Source organism: Sceloporus undulatus, chromosome 6 (genome assembly GCF_019175285.1).
Source record: "Sceloporus undulatus isolate JIND9_A2432 ecotype Alabama chromosome 6, SceUnd_v1.1, whole genome shotgun sequence".
Classification (NCBI taxonomy): domain Eukaryota; kingdom Metazoa; phylum Chordata; class Lepidosauria; order Squamata; family Phrynosomatidae; genus Sceloporus; species Sceloporus undulatus.
Genome location: NC_056527.1, coordinates 48,409,533 through 48,433,140, shown reverse-complemented (window position 1 = coordinate 48,433,140; position 23,608 = coordinate 48,409,533). Strand labels below are relative to the sequence as shown.

General features: G+C 40.2%; 1 protein-coding gene across 3 annotated transcripts in view; it reads left to right on the top strand.

Annotated features, from left to right (window-relative positions):
- The window catches only part of THRB (thyroid hormone receptor beta), a 240,343-nt gene that overhangs the window by 69,373 nt on the left and 147,362 nt on the right, over positions 1 to 23,608 (top strand). For all 3 annotated transcript variants that reach the window (XM_042477056.1, XM_042477055.1, XM_042477057.1), the window contains exon 2: positions 12,370 to 12,483. The gene's annotated coding sequence lies outside the window, so the exon portion shown is untranslated. The remainder of the gene's footprint in view (positions 1 to 12,369; positions 12,484 to 23,608) is intronic.

Below are 23,608 nucleotides of genomic sequence, written 5' to 3'. Positions count from 1 at the left end.
TCTGAATAAGACATTTATGTATGAAGACAGTAAACTTCATCCTTTACACCCTTTGCTACTTGCCCCTAAGTTTTGCCTTCGACTTATCCACGACTCATATCAAAATCCACAATTTTGCCCCCAAAACGTGCCCTCGACTTATGCATGAGGCTGACTTATAGTCGAGTATATATGGTAGTTATAAGCAGAGGTGAGGAAACTTTCGTTTTAGCACTGCAACTCTCAGAATGCTCTAGCATTCATAATGCCCCAGCTCCTGATTATGCTGATGGAGGGATACTTATAACCAATGCATCTTTTTTACAAGTTACATTATAATTGTAGCATCACGAAGGATAATTTTCTCCATTTCTGGTGCAACTGTATTTGTTGTGTGCCTTCAAATCATTTGTGACTTATGGCGACCTTATCACAAGATTTTCTTGATAAAGTAGGTTCAAAGAGGGTTTGCGATTGCCCTCCTCTGAGGCTGAGAAAGTTTGAGTTAAGCCTACCTTGGCACTTTCTTTCTTGACCTTCCTCAGTAAGTGCTGCAGGTCTTTGTTTCTGCTAGTAGTATTGCATCATCTGCATATCTTAAGTTGTATATGCTCCTTCCTCAGCTCTTCACTCCTCTTTCCGCTGAGTCAAAGCCTGCACTCCATACAATATTTTTTGCATACTGGTTGAATAAATAGGGTGATAATATGCCGCCTTGCCTGACCTCTTTGCCTATTGGGACCCATCTGTTTCACCGTATACAGTTCTGATGGCAACCCCTTGTGCTCAGTACTGGTTGTGCATTAGAACAGTCAAACATAGTGGTACTCCCATTTCTTTGAGAGCATTCCATAGTTTTTCATGATCTAAACAGTCAAAGGCTTTGCTGTAATCAGTGAAGCACATCCAGATTTTCTTTTGGAAATTCCTGGTGTGCTCCATTATCAGTCGTATATTTGCAGTGTGATAGCTAGTACCTCTTCCTTTCCTGAAACCAGCTTGCACCTCAGGGATTTCTTGCTGCATGGAAAGTCTTTGGTGCAGAATTTGGAGCATGACATTGCTTGTCTGGGAAACTAGCGCAATGCTCCTGTAGTTGCTGAAACCTTTTGTGTCTCCTTTTTTGTGTACAGGAATGTATATTGATCTTTCCCAGTCTCTGGGCTACTGCTTTGTTTTCCATATTTGTTAGCAGATTTTAGTTAGAACTGAACTTGACTCTGTGGGCTATAGCAATTCTTTTGGTATGTCATCTGTGTCTGGTGATTTATCTTTTCCAAGTGAGTACAGCTTTCACTTCACTTTTCAAAATTTGGGGTTCATTTTAGTATTTTCTTCATCCCTTGTATCACTTATCTCTTTGCATTTTCTATATAGTCTTCTGTATATTATTTCCATCATTGTTGTTTTATATCATCATGGTTGTGTATTATGTTCTCCTGACTGTAGAGCATCCCAATCTTTTGTTTAAATTTCTCTTTAAATTCTCAGATCTTGTGGAAGAGGTCTCTTATTCTTACGTTTTTGGTTGTCATCTTCTGTTTCTCTGCATTGATTATTGTAGTATTTCTCTTTGTCTTTTCACACTAATTGTTACATTCATGGTTGTGATTTGGTTCCTGTCTCCCTTTGTTTTTGCTTCCTATGTTTTTTTAGCTGCTTGAAATATTTAGTCTGTCATCAATTGTTTCTTCTCTTTTTTATCCATAAATATCGTCTTTCTGTCTTCCTCCCTTACTTCTGTCCATAGTTCCTGTGGTTTCTGGTCAACTAGACTTAGTAGTGCAAACTTGTTTTCCATGCTTTCATTAAATTCTGTTGGAATGTTTTCCAGATCATATTTTGTCATGGTTATTGATTTGGTATTCTTTGTCAGAATTAATCTTATTTTGAATAGTAAGAATTCATGGTCTGTGGCACAGTCTGCGTGTGGTCTCATTTTTGCTGCAAGAATGGCACTTCTCCACTTTCTGTTCCCTGAAAGAAATAAGTTGGAAGCCTAGGCTTTCATAGACTTCAGTGTACTTCCTCAGATGCTTTTGGTGACAGAAATAGACTGAAGTCTACGAAATCTCATGCTGCCAACTTCTTTCTTTTAGTCTTAAAAGTGCTACAAGATCTCTCTAGATACTGATTCTACAGACTAACATGGCTATATCTTTGAATTCTTCCTACTGTTTCCTGTTATGTAATCTATTTGAGTTCTGTGGTGTCCATGTGTCCTAGTCCTTTTCAGACCAATACACCAAACTGGCACTTTGTACACCTTTTCAGATACTAAAAAATAACAATATCAAGCTGTTTTCCAAACAGTGTAATGAAAAAAGATCTCCAGGCTCTGTGAACAACAATTGTTTTATTTGCTTTTAAATAGTGATAAAGTAGAGAGGTTACTTTTTAAATTTATCTATACCTGTAATTGTAACTGACTGCTTCCAAGAGCCTTGGGGCTATAGTGGGCACTATTTACTTTAAACTCTGGCCAGCATACCAAGGTATTCTGTGGTGCCCTGTCTGCCCTTTTGGACACACTGCAGCTGCTGATTTGTATTGTGACCTACATAATACAGTGCAGGACTGTTTTGTTTGTCTATTATATCTTTACCTAAAAGAGCAAATATTATCCTGGCATTTAATCAAAGGAGTTTAATACAGGCAGAGTGAACCAATATGCTGTGCAACATGCAGAACACAATCTTTGAGAATGCATAACAGCACATATGTGGGCACTCAGGTGAAGAACATTTTTATTTGTGTGCTGAGAACTTGGAGAGATTTATTTTTTGGCTTACCGCTTCAAACAACCATGCTTCCTGGGACATTCCTAGAGTCATAATCCCAAAAAAAACCCAAAAACTATTTCCCAACTTCTTTCTTATGTTGTCCTTCTGTGATTAATAAAGGAAGGATTTAAGCTATAAAATCTGTGTAAGGACATAGTGTTCATTTCCACCATTGTACAGTTATCATAGTACAAACTGGGGAACTCCACTGATATATTTTGAAGAAGAAAAATACACTGAGAATCTAAACAGTGAACTTCAAAATATAGTTTGTTTGGCCCTGAATGGGTTACAGGGGTTTCAGAGCCAAATCGTATACAAGAAAACAGTTATCTAAAAACAATAACAGTGACAAAAAGAACTTTGAGATATTAAAGTTTGTACTTGGAAAAACATGAATTTTACTGACTGGGTGGCAAGTATCAATTCTAAAATAAAAATTTTAAGTTATTTGCAAATTATGGGTTATTTTAGAAGATTATGAATCCTGCCCTCCTGGGTAGTTGCAAGGAGCATGAAGACAGAAACTGTTCAGATTTTCAATTTTCTGTGTGACTGTAATAATTAATAAAACTATATCCAATTGCTTTTGGAATGACACTCAAGCCTGAATTTCAATTTGAATTCCCCTAACCTAGAAGTCTAGGTGTTTATCTTATTTTCTTGCCTTCCTTTTGCTGGGGTATTGAGTAGCTATGTATGTATTATTGTAGTTATACATGTATTCTTTCTTATCATTGGCCTGTTACAGACTGCCAAAATAAAGCTGCTTTAGGTCTATTTGGAGGTATGCTGTTTAAATGATGCATGCATCCTAACAATCCAGAAGCTGCACCAAAGCTGCACTCCAGTGCTTAGGAATGGAGTGTGGCTTTGGCACGACTTCCGGACTCTTAGGACCCATGCATCATTTAAAGAGCATACCTCCAAAGAGACCCAAAGCAGCTTTATTTTGGCAGTCTGTAACAGGCCAAAGTCTACTGTATATTTATTGCTTACATTTATATCCCACCATTCCTGCAGTGAGCTCAAAGCTGCTTACATGTGGTTATTAGAATCATGGTTCTCTTTTATTGCTTATATAAGTATTTGCCTGGGAGGGCGGCACCACAATAAGACATGAGCCATATGTGGAGGAAAGGCCACAACTTTATTCACGCAAAACCAGCAGCCAAAAGGTAGGGTTGGCCAAAAGCATGAGGTCTGGATCATCGTACAACCCGCTGTTGTAAGATACTGGCCAGTCATATATCAGCAAGATATCGGGATGAGCTAGGGGCTGATGGAACGCCCTCTCATATCCATGCAACCTAGTGATTGCATTCAAATTAAATCCCCTAGTCACCGGGAAGCGGTGTCACGTTATGGCCCCCCGCAATGGCCACAACGCATGCCCTCATCGCTCCCGTGTCCCATAGGAACTCCTGATACAGTGCTATGCAACCATATAGACCATGACCACCAGATCCAGACCCTCTGCTGCCGCCACAAAAGGCAGTTACGCAGTAACGCCTGCCGCCAACCCTACCAACACAAAGCACACAAAGCAGGAGTGCAAGAGGAAGCTGCCAAGCCGGTCTGCAATCCTGTCCAAAAGGACATATTGAAAGAAAACAGCATGCTCCACTCGCGTCCAAGGCAGCGAATCGACGGCAAAACGCTGGTGCTGATTGTCCAAACCTTTAGCATGTCACAACTGAAAAATAGAAATTAGCAAACAATAATAAGCTGCAATCTTAACAACACAAGCAGCAACGGAAAACATGGAAACCATTCCCATGAAGTAAGGGAAATACAAGGAATTAACTGACATTGCAAACCCAGAGCAGGGTCAAATAGAAAGCTCCCAATGGCAGCTATTTGGAAGCAAGCCCAACTCCAGGATTAATAGGAGAGGCAGGACGCCTGGCCCGAGAAAACTGCGATGAGGAAGGAGCATCAGGACAAGACAACCTGGCATGTGAGCCTCTACAAAAGGCACAAAGGTGATCGAACTTGCACTGGGTGCGTATGCACTTGCCAACATTAAAATCCCAGCACAACAGACCCTTATCAGCAAATTGAGATGAAACTTGGGACAGTACTCGTGGCGCAGCCTGAGTGCCTACTTCCAGCAGCCAAATTTCATTGTGGAGCAGGTCCCAACGCTCCCTGGAATTCTGCGAAGCATGCTGCCTGAATGCTGCATCGTAGGCAATAGCCGCTGTGTCTCCCGCAAAAGCCTTGGCCCTGAGAACATTAAGCAAATGGCTGTCTAAATGCCACGCTCGCTCAGGGAAGGCCATAGAGACTACCGCTTTAAAGATGGTGAAGCCCTCCAACCAGTTAGCAAAGGTGTGCTCAGCCGGTGCAATCTTGGGCTCCTTCTTGGCCTTCTTCGTCGAAGTAACAGCAATAGCCTCCTTGCCCTTAGGCTGGAGGAGGGTGAAGACATCCACATAGCATCCCCGAAGAATGAGCTTTCTAACCTTGCTAGATAAGTGAGTTCCCGGAGGGCACTCACCTGGAGCACAAATGGGTAAATCATTCATCTGTGGATCTACCCACACACCCTGGAGTCCTGGATGCCAGGCACGCCTCATGATGGCCCAGCGAGGCAGGCCAGGAACCAAGGCATGATCAACCCAAAAACCATCCCTCCTGCATGGAACATTAGGTCGAGGTCCACCTGCAACTGCAGGTTGCTCGGACCCCACAAAATGGGCCATTCGCCATCTCCTCTTGGCCTTCCTTTTCCTCTTCTGTTCCTTGCGCCGATCAGCCGGTGACGACGCTCCAAGCCCCCTTTCATCATCTGACGAAGAAGAAGACGAACTGGAACTGGACGAATCCGAGGAGCTGGGCACTGGTTCCCTCGCCATCTGAGATGCAGGAACAAAAGAAGGCGCAGCAGTGGCAGGCTAACTGGAAGTTGTAGCCTGCTGAATCAGGACAGCAATGGACCTTGATAAATTGGCGACTATCTCGGGTGAAATTTAATTCAGACAGTACTAGCCTCCTTCTAAATCATCTTTTGGAACAGTGTTATCTTACTACCTCTGGACTGTTCTGGTGATTGCTAGACTGAGCGCCCTCAAAAAACGTGGATATGCTGCAGTCAACATTCACTTCTCAACCCTCTCTTTACTCCTTGAAATGTATTCTCTTTAAACAAAAAGTGATGCAAGATGCAGCTTGGTTTTGTTTGGTCTGTTTTTCCTTTGGTGTTCTTGTATTTACCTTTCTATCGTTCCGAAATAAACATTAAAAAAGAGATGCAGCGCAGGTGGCATGTGACTCTTCCTTCCTACTTAGGTTTACAGCAACACTATGGAGTAGGTTAGGCAGAGAGAAAGTGAGAGAGAGAATGGCTCAAGGGCACCCTATGAATTTCATGGCTGCATGGGGACTTGAACCCAGGCTTCCTAAGTTCCATTAACCCAAGTTGCTCAACCAGGGTTCCCTACCATTCCAGAAGAAGTCACTAGGGATTCCACAAGTGATCATGATTGAAAACAAGGAAAGTTATTTTTAGCTGGGTATAATAATATAATATTTTTTATCCAGGGGTTCTGAAAAAAATATTTCGAGGGTCCCTTGACAGTAATAAGGTTGAGAAAGATGGCTCTAACCATTACAGCATACTAGTTTTCACTGACCTGTGTGTGTGTGTGCGCACGCGTTTGTCTGTGTACATGTAGGATGGCATGAAAACAAATGATCACTTTAATCTTGGGTTCCTACACAGAAAGATCTCATTTTTAAAATTCATTTCTGTAGATACATTTTTGAATCTAGCTTTGGGGTTGTATTGCTTGAAGAGGGCTGTTGCTTACAGGAGGATGAAATGCAGACCAATGCCTTGTGGCAAGGAAATGTGTTTGACTTTACTTTCAAACTGTATGCCTTTCAGTTGCTGAATGTAATCGTTTAACTGCAAGCATGAAGTAGGCCATTGACCTTGAGGTGCTTAACTTAAGTAACTTAACTAGTAAAGAGGAAAGAGCAACAATTTGTGACTCATGATAGTGTATGTCTGTGGCCCTCCAGATGTTTTTGGTATATAGCTGACAGTGAAATTTTGTGGGAGTTGCAGTCCTGAAACATCTGGAGGGCCAGAGCTGTTCACTCATACTTAAGAGTGAGAATGGGACCTAGAACCTGCACAGAGAATTTCCATCAGCAGTTATTCATATACAACCACCACACAGGTTATTTATTCCGAGTTCATCCCAGGATGGTGGGATTTATAGAACTGACTGTAATAATTATTTCTAAATTTGTAACTATAGATATAAATTAGTATATGCAAATTACATGTAGATCTCTGCCATTTCTTCTTAATCTTCCTTTCTTTTTTTGATACACCAGTAGATAATCCAGCGTAGGTTTGCTTTGAATTGTGCTATGTGAAAATCACATAATTTTTTAAATACTGTATAGTATAACAGTTTAAGAATAAGTTTAAGCATAATAGTTTAAGAATTTCTATTTAAAAAACCATCTTCTTTTATCACTTAACAGATGCAAAACAGTGTGGTGGTACTTGAGGACACATACAGATATGTCCTAAAGTTGGCTTTTCCTTATGAGATGCTTGTAAGTCATCCTTGGCCATAATTAAGCAAAATAATTTTTATGCTCCATCATATCAATGAATCACTTAGCCTTGCTGTGCTGCTTCATTGAAGCCCCCAAGTGATGCTGATGACAACCCAGAAGTGACAGACTTTAGATTAAACTGTTATTTCTTTTGTACACCCACCAGCATTGGCACATATGTCTGGGGTTCAGTAAAAATGTCTGCTCCTTATTCTGTACAAAATATGAACTGGTGGGCCTTTATATTCCCCAGAGCTTGCCTGAATTATCAAGCAACCGCTTCCCCATCTCTCTACCAGAGAATGCAAGCATTGGACCGCATGAATTATTCCTTAATTCTATCCTGCTACACTTCTGACACTTGATCACAGAAAGGATGCCTTTTTTTTAATAGCAATTACAGTACTGGTATAGGATCTTCTCTATAGAAGAAATGAAACTGGAAGCTATAGCAGATTTTTCTTTCTGTCTTTGGATAAAGTTAATTTACACATTTTCATTGCATTGATTCACAGTGGAAATCACTGTGAATGATTCACAATATGACCAGGTGGTGTTTCAAAAATGCTGGTTATGTGTAGAAAAAAAAAGTTTTTGCTTGCTCTGCCCTCCCTTCCCCACAGTGTAAAAGTGAGCTCTAGTAAGTGGAAATACTGAGTTTTATCCAAAAAGAATCCTATAGTGCTATCCAACCTTCCCATTATGAATTTGACATTCATAATGAAATTAGTGCTTGAGATTTATTGTCCATCAGGTGTTAGCCCTTACTTTAAAGGAACTATCCAAGGTGCTGAATCTGTTGGGGACTCCATTAAAGTTCCGGCATTTTAGATGACTCCATTAAGCTAGTTCTGGCTAAAACTCCACTAATGTTGAAGCTACCAGTCATTCAGGAGATAGGGACGTAGATTTTTTAGTCAGGGGAAGCACATTTGTTTTTAGTACTTGCAAATAATCTCTTTGTTGGTAGAAAATCTGTTGCTATTCTAGATAATTTCCAGGTTTCAGTCTGTTTACCATAATCACTGTGTTGTGGTAAGGATACTGCTGGTGACTTACCCCAAACCAAGTGCCCAGTATGCCAGTGCAGCTTTCATTTTCTTGAGCAGAGCAGAATGTGGTGGGGAGGATGGTGGTGGAAAGTTCTCCCTCAGGAGATACAGCTGTCCTGCCATCTCCTGAGCAGCATGGAAACCCTTAGAGCAGGGCCTAGGGTCCACTGTTATGTCTCAGGATCCTCTGGGAGCTACATGGACTACAGGGGGAAAATACCAAAGTGGTCATTTCTGGTTCACATAAAATGGTTGTTGTTGTGCATTGCAACCTGCTTAAAAGGTACATTGTTCCACCTGGAGGCTTACAAGAATAATAGTTCACCCTCCTTTTTGACCAGAAAAAGGTCAGTATGGGAAACTCTGGAGATGTGAAGGGCCATAAAATACTCTAGGACTCCTGAATGTGGCTCCAGGACCACACCTTGCATTTTGGTACCTCCATCTCTTGACAAACGAGGCTATCACTTCAACTATCCTTGCAGTGCCCAGAAACACTTTGCCTTTGCTTCCACATTGCCTCCTTGCCACAGGCCCTTCCTCCACTGACATAGTGATACAGACAAATAGGATCTTGGCCAGAGTTTCCAGCTATCATTTCCTCCTGCTGGATGCAGTAGTGTTCGGAAATGCATGATTTTTTCTGGTGCTGCAAAAACAGAAATAAAAACAGGATTTCTTCCTATAAATAAAATTGTGACAGACTGTATGCCGCATATGGTAATAAAAGCTATTGAGAGCAGTGTCCTCACTGACACTTAAACTATTGTAGAAATCTGAATTCTTAAGTAGAGATCTGTTTTCACTAACTAAAGTAGGCAACCTCAGTTCTCATGCCAGAACTGACATCTCTGGGATAGATTTCCTATCTAAGTGTATACTTTTCATTGATTCGAATTTGGTAACAAGTTGTGCATTTTGTTGAAAGTCAGATTATCAGTTTCACATGGCATGCACAATTGTGATCAAGGCTGCTTTCTTATATGTATTTCGATCTTGGAATAGTTACTTTTCAACTCAAGCTTGTTCAGTGATTCTGGGAGGTTTAGTCCAGAAAAGCATGACCATTCTAAATTTTCTGAAGTCGAAGGCTTTCATGGCCAGCATCCATAGTTTTTTGTGGGGTTTTCGAGCTATGTGGCTATGTTCTAGCAGAGTTTCTTCCTGACGTTTCGCCAGCATCTGTGGCTGGCATCTTCAGAGAATGTTTGCCTGGAAAGGACTTGGCTATATATATTGTGTGACCTGGAAAGGCAGGAGTGATTTGCATGTATATTATTGTTGCTAATGGCAGTCCTCAGGGTGTGAGAGTCTGCACAAGAGGATTAATGTCTGTTTGATTAGTGCTCATTGTCTGCTGGGAAACCCCTAACCCTGGGAGATTTCTCATTTGCATTTGTTGAGTCTTTATCTTGCTATATTTCAGGACTGGTAGCCAAACCTTGTTTACTTTAAGGGATTCCTCTTTCCTGTTGAAATTGTCCAGATGTTTGTGGATTTCAGTGGCTTCCCTGTGCATCCTGACATGGTAGTGGTTGGCATGGTCCAGAATTTCAGTATTTTCAAACAGTATTTTATGTCCAGGATGGTTTGTAACATGTTCTGCTACTCCTTAGTTTTCTGGCTGGCCCAGTCTGCAGTGTCTCTCGTGTTCCTTGATTCTTGTTTGCACACTGCGTTTGGTGGTCCCTATGTAGACTTGTTTGCAGCTGCATGGTATGCGGTAAACTCCTGCAGCTGTGAGAGGGTCTCTCTGGCCCTTGGCTGAGCGAAGCATTTGCTGGATTTTCTTTGTCGGTTTGTAAACCATTTGCAGGTTGTGCTTCCTCACCACTTTGCCTATTCTGTCTGTGACTCCTTTGATGCATGGTAAAAATACCTTCCCTTTGGGTGGCTGCTTGTATTCCCTCCTCTGGGTTTTCCTGGGCCTGGCAGCCTTTCTTATGTCTGAGCTGCAATAGCCATTAGTCGGTAGAGCCTGGTCCAGGTGCTTCAGTTCATCTTCCAAGAAGTGGGGTTCGCATATGCGTTTTGCTTGGTCTACCAGTGTTTTGATTGTGCTTCTTTTTTGTCTTGGGTGATGGTTGGAGTTCTTGTGCAGGTATCAGTCTGTATATGTGGGTTTTCTGTATACTGTGTGACCCAAACGTTGGTTCAGTTTGTGGATGACTAAGACATCCAAAAATGGCAGTGTTCCTTCCTTTTCTAAACTTTGATAGTACCAGGGATTGAGTTTCATAGCTCAGCAGAAGGGAATATGCTCTGGCATGCATGTAGTTAAATACTGTATATTCTTACACTTGTGGTGTCTTCATTTAAAAGGGTCTGGTGGCAATTTAAAACAAAATCCAAAATCGGTACAGAGACTTCCTGAGAAATTCTATGTTCTCTGCCTAGGAAAGGAGCCTGCTCCTGCTAATGAAGTTTACATTTTATTGCCCTTTGTCTTGATCCACTCATGGACAAGAAGTATAGTGACCTCTGCCTATATTGAGATCCCTCCAAACTAACGGAACTACAGCAGAAACAACATCTGATACAAAATGTATTAGATCTAACATTGTTGGTTTTCTTCCCCTGTATGATTTTTAAAATATCTTTTGTCTGATGATTTAGCTAGTGGAGCTTTAAAAGCTTGCACCATGTATTTTATTCATTTTAGTTGGCCAATAAAGGTATCATACTTTTGTGGATTTTGTATTTTGTTGTATTTTGCTGCATGGCTAACATGGCTACCTCTGAATATGTTTCCTGGATTTGAAGATAGCAATTTATGTGATAGTTCCCAGACTGAGAGCCTGGAGGGCTACTGCCTCTATCAGAGTAGAGAATACTAATCTGCATGAGCAAATAGTCTGATCTGACATAAGGCAATAGGATTTAGCTTCAAACAGATATGCCTAAGACTGAACTGTGAGGGAAAATATGTTAGTCTTTCTAATACAATAGGATTTTATTTCCTTCAAAAGACTGAAAAAGCCACCCTTCTGAAAATCAATTAAAAATAGTCCTTTTTAAAAAGGAAGTATATAGAAGCATCAGAGTTCAAAACGCTCAGATGACAAACCTTGTTTTGATTATGAATTTCTGTAAATTCATTTCAGTTTTGATCCTTTATGATCACAGATGTTTACTCATAGAGTTCTTATTACAACAATAATTACTACTACTGCTACAAAGATCATTTGTAGATCATCACTTTGTTGTTGTATACCTTCAGGTCATTTCTGATTTACAGCAACCCTAAGGTGAACCTATAACAGGCTTTTCTTGGCAGAAGTTGCTCAGAGAGGGTTTTGCTGTTGGTTCCTCTGAGGCAAGGGTAGGCAACCTTTTTGAGCCGGGGGCCGGGTTGCTGTCCCTCAGACAACTGGGGGGCCGAAGCCAAAAAAAATAATTAAACAATTAAAAAAAAATTTTTAAATACATAAATAAACCAGGACAAATGTAGGACAAAATTTTCAAATGGTGGATACTTTTTTTAAAAAAGTGGAGGACACGTGAAAAAATTTGCTGATTTAAAAAAAAAATGTTAATATAAATGCATGTTTCTGAGGCTTCTATAGACAATTGACCCTGCTCGCGAGAGGCTAAAGGCCCCGGCGGCAATCGGCGGCAGGACCGGGCTGGGGCCGGTCCCAAGGCCTCGCCGGGCCGCATCCGGCCCGGGGGCCGCAGGTTGCCTACCCCTGCTCTGAGGCTAAGACTCTGAGACTTGCCCATGGTCATGCAGTGGGGTTATATGGGGAATTGGACCCTGGTCTCCTAGTGTCATAGTTCAGCTCTCAAACCACTGCACCACACTGGCTCTCAGGTCATTACTACATCTCAAACAAGATGGTGAGCAACAAGTACAATCATGCCTTCAGAGTCTCTTGAGTTCATACTTAAATGCTTGCCTATGACTTTCCTAGCATATTAAATATCTATGAGATGTACATTTGCTGATTTGTGCTGTTTGTTTTAATCACCAGATGCTAAGAAGAGAAGACCTGTGATCCCTGTTATCTGCACTTATATTTGAAACAGATATGCTTTCTGTCAACATCCTGCTGATTCTTGTCTCCAGTTTACAGACTCATTCTAAGGTCAGTTTTTACAGTGTTTAAATTTGGCTGAATGTTTTCAAAGAAAGCCAAAGAAAAATTTCATGAATATATGGTTGCATGTACATAAAACAGATTCTATCTTCTGAAATACAGCTTTCAAAATACTGTGTAAAATATCACCAAGTAGCATTCCACCCACCACCCCTGCTGGCGAGTCATATAACTGAAGCAGTTCAAGATAGCACAAACAACATATTTAAAGGAGTTAAAAAGTGGTGGCCTAAATACCCAAGATCCTGTCCCATCTTGGAAGCTAAGCAGGACCAGTATTGGTTAGTACTTGTATAGGAGACTGCCAGTGAATACCCAAGTGCTTTAGGCTATATTTTAGAGAAAGGAACTCTCAAACCCACCTCTGACTATTCCTTGCCTAAGAAAACCCTATTGCCATAGGTCAACAGGCGACTTGAAGGCACATACATACATAGACCCATACAGCACACACATTAAAAAATACCAGAAGAGAAATTGTGGAAATGTCATATCACTAGTAAATATTCTAAAATAAGACATGGCTCTTGTGAGATTAAATTAACAAACTATATTTTGACAAAAGAAGCCAAAAATGTGCTATAGTACATCAGTGGGACCATCCATTTTTTGTTGTAATGCTGCATCCATGATCCTTCACCATTGGTTATGCTGCCTAGTAAGGCTGGTGGAAATTCCATGAGTTGTGACTTTGGAATAGGAGCAGGAGGCTGTTCTTTTGCCCTGGGAAGTTCTGCTGCTGCTTCTTACCAAAGGAAAAGGGAAGGAGTGGGAGGTGAAGATCCTGCTGCTCTGAGTTCCTGGGGGAAGGAAAAGGTGGGTACAATCCATTTGAAAGAACACCCTCATGTCCTTTCCCATACAAGTGTTCAACTGAGAGTAGCTACTTCTCTATGTTCTGAACTGCCTCCCTCCTTTACCCACCAGTAAGCAGCAGCAACAGGGGTCTCTCTCAGGGCTTGACAGCTGCTGGGCAGTGTGAGGATATAGAACTACACATGTGTAGCTCTTCCCACCTGTAGGATCTCAGTCTTTATCCCCTAGTTTTTTCTCACATCTGTCTGACTATGTTTGCTTTCTCGGTGTTGTCATGAGTTTGGATCATAATATAGAGCAGACCCATTGAAATGAATGGGAATTTATCACCTGGAGTCAGTCCTAAGTATGAATAAGTCTGTTTCAACCTGTTGTGCCTTGTCATACTATTGCTTTACTTCCTCTCTGTTTGCTAGAAAGGATAAAGATGATGGTGATGGTAGTTGTGGGAGCAGGCTTTGAGTAATGTGAGGCACATAGTGGCAGAAAATCAATGAGAAAGGGTTACTTGCTGCGCATGTAAAATGCTATTGCAAAATATTTCTACAGCCAAAGCTACAACTTACATATGACTACTTACACAAAATGAAAAATCTGATATATATTATAAATAGATGGATGGAGAGAGAGAAATATCCTTCTTATGACAAACATTTACACAGAGCAGCATCATGTAGGAACTCCCTTGTGACTTTATTATTGTTCATTACACTACTTGTTTTCTTTTAGGCCTGTTTCTCTTTCAAGGCAGTCAGAGGTCCCAGTTTGCCTCCTGCAGCCCTTTGAAGTAGGTTATGCTGAGAGAGAGAGAGAGAGAGATCGGGCTCTGGCCCTTTTCAAACAATTAAAATAATCCAGGATGAATCTGGGTTGAACTTCTTCTTCACATGCATCCCAAATGCACCCAATTAAATTTTTGGGGGGCTACCAAAAAAACCCACTTAGCCCTGGATAATCAAGACTGGGTTTTTCTCCTGAGTTTTTAACCAAAGATTCACATCATCGGCAGTGTGAATAACCAATGCAAATAGACCTGAGATCATTCGGGCTTAAGCTCTGAATGTCTTGAATACGTTTTGAATAAATTTGCATCGTGGACTCCATGCTTATTCGAGTGCTGGCATGTGTGAGCAGACAAGCCCCCAGATATGCTCATAATTGAATAACAAACCTGGAATGCATGAGTGAGGTATTTCACATCATTCTGCTAAAAAAAATAATAATACCTGAATGACCCCTCTATGGTCCATTGTGGTGCTAATGTAGTTTAGTGGTTTGAATTTTGGACTGGGTTTCTGGGAGCCAGGTTTGAATGTTTGCTGAGCTGTGGAAACCTAGTGACTCATGCTGGGTGCACACTCAGTATAAGAGGAAGGCAATGGCAAATGTTCTTTGAATACATCTTGCTAGGAAAACTCTATGAGAAAATCACCATAAGTCAGAGTTGTCTTGATAGCAACAACCAAATGTTGCAAGAGGGTCCCAGTGGCAGAAATGTGTCCCCTTTCAAAGCAAAGCGACTTGTTCCAGTTACCCCTTTATCTTCCATTAATCTCAGCTGGCATGGTCAACAATCTGTGATGATGGAAACCTTCTCCCTGCTTCCTATTGATGAATCTGAAAGAGAAAAGAAAAGAAAAAAACAGAATGGAAGGAAATGTGTTGTATCTAAATAAGAATATTCTTAGAAGATGACTCAGCCCCCCCCCCCCCCTTCGTCTCCATCCAGGAAAAGTAGGCTTATTTGGATAATTGTCTCTATATCTGTTGATGCTTTTAAGGGCAGCAGAATGTGTACCATGTGCTTGTTCCTGGTTTTGGCAGGCACATCTGAGCACATGTTTCTGTGGGTGGGATTGCCATATCAGGCTTTCTGGCAGTGGTGGTTAATTTTTAATCCATATTTATGTCCTTTTTATAGTCTCCCTTTAAGAAGTTGTTAATACCTAGCAGCTGACTGAAATTACCCTGCTTTTGATTAACCAACAGCTTAATTATCCAAGAGGGTTTGTTATTTCTTGAACTTGGTCGATGAATGTGGTACAATGTATTCCTGTCTGCAAGAGAAATCTTCTTCCTGTTGTGATATCAATATGACAACGTACTTGGAACAATCAGTTAGTGAGAATCAAGCCCATGCTATGCCCTCATTCACACTCTTCACTGTTTTCTTTCTCTCATATGGGTGACATGAGAAAGGTTGACTGGATTGATATTAATATTTCGTTCTTTAACAAATCTAACAATATTCCAATGCAGCCTGCACGAATAGGGCCCTTTTAGTTCTCTCTTACTTTCACTGTAATATAAGCATACCTCTCCTTATGTTGTCTAAAGGTCATGTTGTAATTATTAATCAGTTTAATCTATTGCTTGGGTTAGATAGAAAGAACTGGCTTTGATTTTAAGAAAGTCTGAATTCATTTAAGTAGCTATACCATTGGAATTACTTCTCAGTTACTGTGGGTGTTGAAAATAATTCACGTTCTTCAGTACAGTATATGTTTAAAAAATAAGTAAAAACTGCAATTGACCAGTTATAGCAGATCACTTCTGTTAATGCTGAAATATATCCATTTTTGTATGTTATTTTTTAAAAATGCACAATTTCTGTAAAATATGATGAAAGAGAACCAGCATGGCTTAGTGATTTAAGTGTTGGACTACAACTCTGGAGACCAGGGTTCAATTCCCAGCTCAGCCATCAAACCCACTGAGTAACCTTGGGCAAGTCTTATGCTCTCAACCTCAGAGGGTGACTGAAAACTCTATGGTAGGTTTGCCTTAGGGTTGCTGTAGGCTGGAAATGACTTGAAGGCACACATCACATACACAGCTTTTTTAAAAAAAAGGAACTTTGGAGGACAAGTTTATTCAGAATACAGTTGGCCCTTCTTATACATGGATTTTGTATACACGGATTCAAGCATCTAAGGTTTGAAAATGTTAAAAAAAAGTATAAATTTTAAATATCAAACTTTGATTTTCCATTTTTTATAAGGGACACCATTTTACTATGTCATTATATTTAATGGGACTTTAGCATCCATGGATTTTGTTATCCACGGGGGAACCTGGAACCAAACCCCAGCAGATAACAAGGGTCCACTGTATAAGAAACAAAACAAAAATGGTTCTTGCAAATATAGATCCCAGAACTGTGTTTAAAGTGAGGAGCAGGGTTCAGGATTGGCTGGCAGGTCATTATTTTGTGCACCATATGTATGTTTTGTGCGCGTGTGTGTGCCTTCATATTGCCTGTTTGACCTATGGCAATCTCATGAATTTCATAACGTTTCTGAAGCATGAAATGCTCAGAGATAGTTTTGCCATTGCCTTTCTTTCAATATTATCTACAGCACCTGGCCTTCTCTGACAGTTTTCCTTCCAAGTACTAATCAGGCCTAACCCTATTTAGATTCTGAGCTCAGATGATGATGCTTTTAGGAGAAAGTGAATAATAACAATAATCAACCAATCAGTCATCATCATCTGGCAACTAAAACAGTTACCAGTGTGACTATTATTAGGACAATGTCAAAACAGTAAGGAAAATATTATAAGCCTTGAACTTCACATATTATAAAATTGTTTAAAATATAATATATCAAGGAAAGGGAAAAAATATGAGACACTATTAAGTGAATGCAAAGAAGGACACTTATGATTGGTTGTTCCTCAAGGGGCTCAACTATACAGGAGTCTTGACAGTCCTGATCTTTGGTACCTGATCATTTCAGAGAGACTCAGCACCCAACCTAGGCTTGGGAGGAGACAAGCCACACTACCCTCTCCTCATTTTGGGGTCCATGCTCATAATTCTGGAGAAATCCACTATTGACATCTTAATCTGTGTATTCACTGTTCTAAGACATTATTTTGCTATCTTCCTTAGCAAATATTGCTAGATACACACAACTGCTGAAGTAAACACACATCAGTTTGCTTTGGCTGGCATGTTTCTTGTTAGTGTTGGTTGGCGGTTACTATGTCAGAGAGGGAGTGAATACTTTCTGGAGGGTTTTTTCTGAACTTTAAAGGAACGATCCAAGTCACTGAGCCATATCCCCCAAATCGCTTCAGCACCTTGGATAACTTCTTTAAAGTTCATTCTAAATCCTGGAACAGATTCATTTCCCCATTGATGGGGAAGATGTCATCTGCCACACCTTCCAGCTGACTCGCTTTTCATGAACTTGTTTGTATAACTGAACAGAGAACTGTGATGTGTATGTGAAAGATGAAGGGGGGAGAGAAAGAGAGAGGTACTTTTTTCCATTTATATGTCTAGTATTAGATAGTTCAATTGCCCTTGATTCCTTGTAACCTGTTATGAAAGCAGTAAGCAAGAAGATACTCTGCACCCCTTCATCCATTACCTTTTTGATATCCTGCCATTCTCCCAGACTGGGGCTTTGCTTACAAAATGGCAGAAATTACATACCATAACAATACATATACAGTAGTTAAAAACTTACAACATTAAGATTAAAATGGTATTAAAGAACAACAGAAAATCATTTAAACTCTCACTTTTAAAACAGAGATTAAAAACCACAGAGCATAATAATAAGCCTTTTTCTTATTAAAAATCAATTTCCAAAGGCTTGCAGGAAAAGAAAAGTCTTAACTTGCCACCTAAAGGGCAAGAAAGAGGGAGCCATCCTAGATTCCTTAGGGAGGGAGTTCCAAAGCATGGAAGCAGGCACACAGACAGCCTTCTCCCACATTACTACCAACCATACTTGTGAAGGTGGAGAGGGAGAGAAGTGCTTCCTTTGCAGATCTTTAAGCATGTTGATTTGAGAAGATACAGTTCTTGAAACAGTCTCGGTCTGTGCCCAGGGTAGCCCATTAGGATAGACAGAACTGTGTCTCCAGTGGTGTAATGGTAGAATTTTAAGTACAGGTCCTCATCATGATATTCTCTTTACCAACACTTCTAAGGAGGGTCCAAAATCAAGGAATTCTGTTGATTCTTGTTCTTAAACCCTTTCTTCTTTACCTGAGCAAGTCTTTTGCCACTTGCATCTTGGCCACTCAAGACCAAACCAGGAATAACTCATAACAATACAGTGTCATTGGGAAAATGTTTTTTCTCCTCCAGCCACTGAGAGGATTGCAATTAAACTCAGAGAGAAAAGAGGAGTCTAAGATATTTGTGTTGTAGATGATACCAGAGTCTTGTGATCCTTGGCTCCATCACATCAATGCTAATATCCCACTCTCCCAGCCTATTTTGCCTTTTTTTTACCTTTTGACCTCATCTGGTTCAGATGGGGCTCTCCAAATTCCATTTCAATTTCCTGTTCTATATGATCAGTTATTAGTCCCAATTAGAACTATCCTATTAAATCTGTTGGGTTTATATAAGTATTGGTCTACATTTCTCAGATGATTAAATAAGTTTACTCTAGTTGGAACTTGGAACTCAGTTTAGCTTTAATTTTGGACCTAAATTATAGACTTGTCCATCATTTTCTGAAGATTAGATGTGATGCTAAACCTGATAAACTGTTTATTTAACTGACTCATAGAATGAGAAAATTCAGACATCACACTAAATCAGAGGAAAATGGTAGTAAGAGAGCCAACATGCACTGCTTCTTCTTGTCATGTTCAGTTGAATGTGTTCTTCCTGTCATGCATGACATCTGAATGTGTTCAACAGTGACCAGTCACCCCACACTTTGATGTCATGCTTCAAAATATGTCTTGGAACCCTTGATGAAAACGGCCTTCTTCCAGCATTGGATGTCATATCTCACAACAGCAGAATCCAGAATAAGGGGCAGGTAGCAACTGGTGTCTTTCATAGCAGTGGGGTAGATAGATAGATATGTTTTATTTGGTACACAGTAGAGTAGTACATCTATTCTGTGTTGCAGCCGAGACTTTGATGGAGGTGTCCAAGGAGCAAAATAGGTTCATCAACATGGGGTGCATCTGCACTGTAGAAATAATACAATTTGACACCACTTTAACTACTATGGCTCAGTGCTGTGACATTCTAGGATTTGTAGTTGTGGTACCAGAGTGCTCTGACAAAGAAAGCTAAACATCTTACAAAACTACAGATCCCAGAATTCCATAGCACTGAGCCATGGCAGTTAACTGCATTATTTCTGCAGTACAGATGCAGCCGTGAATCGCTCCTTTAAAATTGAGAGTAAAACCTGGAATTGTTTCACTGACCCACTGATGTGCCTAAGGAGCTGATTTTCAGTTTGCTTCTGAAGAAGTTTAGAAGGGATGGGATGAGGGGGAGTTCTCTGGTATGCCCAAACCACATTTTAGATTTACTCTTTGATGTTCATAGTAGATTACAAAGAAAGTGGTTGAACACTAATGCTGTGTGTGTGTTAAAGGCTGAGATACTTTTGCTCAGGACTCATGCTCATTTCCATTCTGCTTTTATTTCCTCTCACCAGATGCTGGCAATTTGTGCCAAATGTTATCTGACCTGGCTTTTACATTTTTGTTTTGAAATATATAATATGCTAATGGAGCAAATGAGCTCAGATAAGAATTCCAGGTCCTGCTGTCACATGTTAGCAGCTATATTCATTTTACTTCAGCAAGCAAGCTTAGAGTAAGATCTGAATTATTTTTTACTAATACCTGCATGCCTATCTCTGCCCAGTTTTTCTTAACAACAAATTGAGCTAGCCAGAGTTCACATAAAAGGGGAAAGTTGATGGGGTTTTGTGTGTGTGTGTGTGTACGCGCGCACATGAGAGAGAGTGGGTTGTGGCAGTTCACTCTGATTCATTCTTGCTTTTTTCAGTATAGGGATGAATTTTTAAAAATGTCCTTCATGAGATAATTGTTATGCATGAGCTAATTCTGGGAGACATATTTTTGAAATACCTTTGTTGTGGCTGTGTTCTTTTCAGCCATTGATCTACAGCAGGAACTGATGATGTTATCCATTTAATGCAGGCACATTTTTATGTGTTCAGAATTATGAGACAACCATGAAAATGGTAGATCTAATAATCAATTCATGTGGGCTATGTGTTGCCATCAAACATGCCTCAAAACCACACTTTTTGCTGATAGTGTCATAGCCCTCCACCTTCTTAATAGAAGTGGACCATTATTGCCATTGCTCAAGTATGCTAAAGCACCTGTAATAGCAATGAGTTCTTTTCAAGCTTGTGAGGCACTTGGGTCCTGATCATCTCAGTGATATCTCCTCCAGTATAATCTCTCCCACCAATAGCTCTTGGGAAACTCTGCAATGGTAGGAATTGTGTGGCCAGTACTTCCAGACCTCTTCTCCAGCTCTCACAGCCTGCAGTCAGGAAAAAAATGATCTAAGATGTCTCAGAAGGCGCCAGAAATGTGATTGCATATTTTAATACAATTGTCTATCTCTTATTTATTTATGTGGTCCAAAATTTTCAAACCAGAATTGACCATCCAGTCACTTCAGGTTTTAAAAAAGAAGATGGATGGAGCTTATGAAGGTCTGGGGTAAGATTGACTAATGGGGTGAAGCAGTTCCCTTGGCCTGCTTCAAATTCCATTTTACATAAGGTTAAACTAGGCTTGTCTGGAAACATGGCTTTCTTTTTAGTAGCTATTGACACTTTGAAATTCTCTTCTAGAGACTTCTCTTCTAGAGAAGCAGAAAGAACCTGTCTTTCTGTGTCCAGTGTCCACAGGATGGTGACCAAAATGGTGAAAGGTTTGGAAACCATGCCCTATGAAGAGCAGCTTGGGGAGCTGCATATGTTTAACCTGGAGAAGAGAAGGTTAAGAGGTGATATGATAGCCCTGTTTAAATATTTGAAGGGATGTCATGTTTTCTGCAGTTCCAGAGACTAGGACACAGAGCAGTGGGCAGAAGAGCTGTTTGACAATGGAACACACTCCCTTGGAGTGTGGTGGAGTCTCCTTTGGAGGTTTTTAAAAAGAGGTTGAGTGGCCATCTGTCAGGGGTGCTTTGATTCTGTGTTTCTGGATGGCAGGAGGGGGTTGGTCTGGATGGTCCTTGTGGTCTCTTCCAATTCCATGATTCTGTGATTCTGCAGCTTTTTAAACATTCATTTAATCTGTTACAAATTCTTACTGACTGGCTATTTGCCATCCTTTACTATGGTGTTCTGGTCCCTCTTGACTTTTGTTCTGCTTCTTTAATTGCTGGCTTTTATTTGGAGTGATTTGTATGATGTTATTAATTTTTTTTAATGTTTGAATGATTGTGGAATTCGAAGATAAATTGCAGTGTACACTTAAATACATAATTCTAAAATGGTATCTTGAAGATGTTACTATCAAATGATGGGAATCTGGCTTTCAATTTTGTTTTTGAACTGAAACATGTGACAGTTTTTATCATCTTTTAACCTGTTTCTCATGTGTTGTGTTCAGTTCTTTATCATATTTACTTGGGATCCAAACAAACAGATTTCTGTGTCTTTTCTTTAGGAACTTATTTTTAAAACTTTCCCTCTGAACCCATAATGAAAATAGAATTTCTGTGGCTCTAATTAACGCCATAAAATTGTTGGGCATTTTCTGCTTTCTAAACAGTGGTCAGAAAACTTTACTATAGGAAAATGTGGAGGGTAGAAGATTGTTCATAGTCAGGTGCTCAATAGACTGCAGTATCCAGAATGTTGAAATATTACTTTTGGAGACTGCTAGCTATGGTTGCTGGCGAATTCTAGTTATAGCCCCATAAAGTATTGTCCAAGCTTGTGTAGTATCACTGTAATCCTGTATAAACCCTGAATCCTTGTTTAGGAAGACCATAACTCATGCTGAGCTTTAGTTACCAATCTGTTGTGTTTGCCATTGGTGACATAAAAATTAGGGCTACTTGAATAGGGAAAGTATTACCGTATATACTTGTGTACAAGTCAACCTCTTGTCTAAGTTGAGGGAAGGTTTCAGGGTCAAAATCCTGGATAAATCTAGGGTAAAACTTAGGGAGCTATAAGGAAGGATGGAAAGGGGGAAATACCACTTCTGTCCCTCCTTTTCTCTGGACCTCTCCCAACCAATTTCCAGATGTGGAGGAGAGGTTTTAACATCGGATTGAGAAAGGAAGCAAGTGGATTTAAATGGAGAGTTGTTTCCATGGGAAGGAAGGTCTTGCAAAATGGACTGGTGACAGAAGCAAGTGGTTTTAAATGGAGAGTTTTTCCATAGGAAATGTCTTGCAAAAGGGACCAGAGAGAGAAGCAAGTGGATTTAAATGGAGAGGGTTTTCCTTAGGAAGCAAAGGCTTGCAAAACGACCTCAACGTCCCTATATCATCAGTCAACCTGTTCAGCTCTTGCAGATTCAGGGCCATAGCTTCCTTGATTGGGTCTATCTATCTTGAGTCTATCAATCAAGATTAAGGCTGTCAAGGAAGACCATCTGGAATATGGTATTCCTCTTTTCCTATTGCCTTCTCCCTTCCCCAACATTATTGTCTTTTCTGGCGAGTCATTCTCATGATATAGCAAAAGTACAACAGCCTCAGTTTAGTAATCATGGCTTTTAGGGAGAGTTAAGGCTTGAGCTCTTCTAGGAACCATTTGTTTGTCTTTTTCATGGTATCCATAGACCTATTCTCTAGCACCACATCTGAAATGAGTGAAATCCTTCTTCACTATCCAGGTTTCACAACCATACATAGAAATGGGGAATACAGTGCCCCAGTTAGAGGTGAATTTATTGAGAATCTAGACACAAACTTATAGGAGACTGCCAGAGGTTCAATAGTCCATGTTTATCTATAGGTTCACTTTCCATGGTTTTAGTTACCCATGGTCAATTGTGGCCTGAAAACATTACTAGTATAGGGTTTGGTACTGTCCATGGTTTCAGGCATCCACTGGGGGTCTTGGAACATATCTCACCCACATAAAGTTGGAATACTGTACTCTGTGATAAGTGTTTACTGCATGTCAGTACAAAACAGCTGTGGATAGATTTACATGGCCAGTTGACATCTCATTCACCTCTTTTTACACCAGGAATAATTGCCCCTGACTAACAGCCATTTTCTTCATTGTCCAAAGACTCAAGTCTGCAACATATGTTTCTCTCTCTCTCTCTCTCTCTCTCTGTGTGTGTGTGTGTGTGTGTGTGTGTGTAAAGCACTGGGAAATTTGAGCTAATTAAACAGATAATTGCTTTGATCTCTTTTTCTAAAAAGGACTCCATGTATCTATTAACACTTCAATTTCATCGCTTTATTCCAGTCAACTTGTTTGCAGCAGAGCAATTGTTGGAATGCATACATATGTTTTAAGCATTGGTTAGAATGTGTAATGCTATTAGATCCAGGATGAGA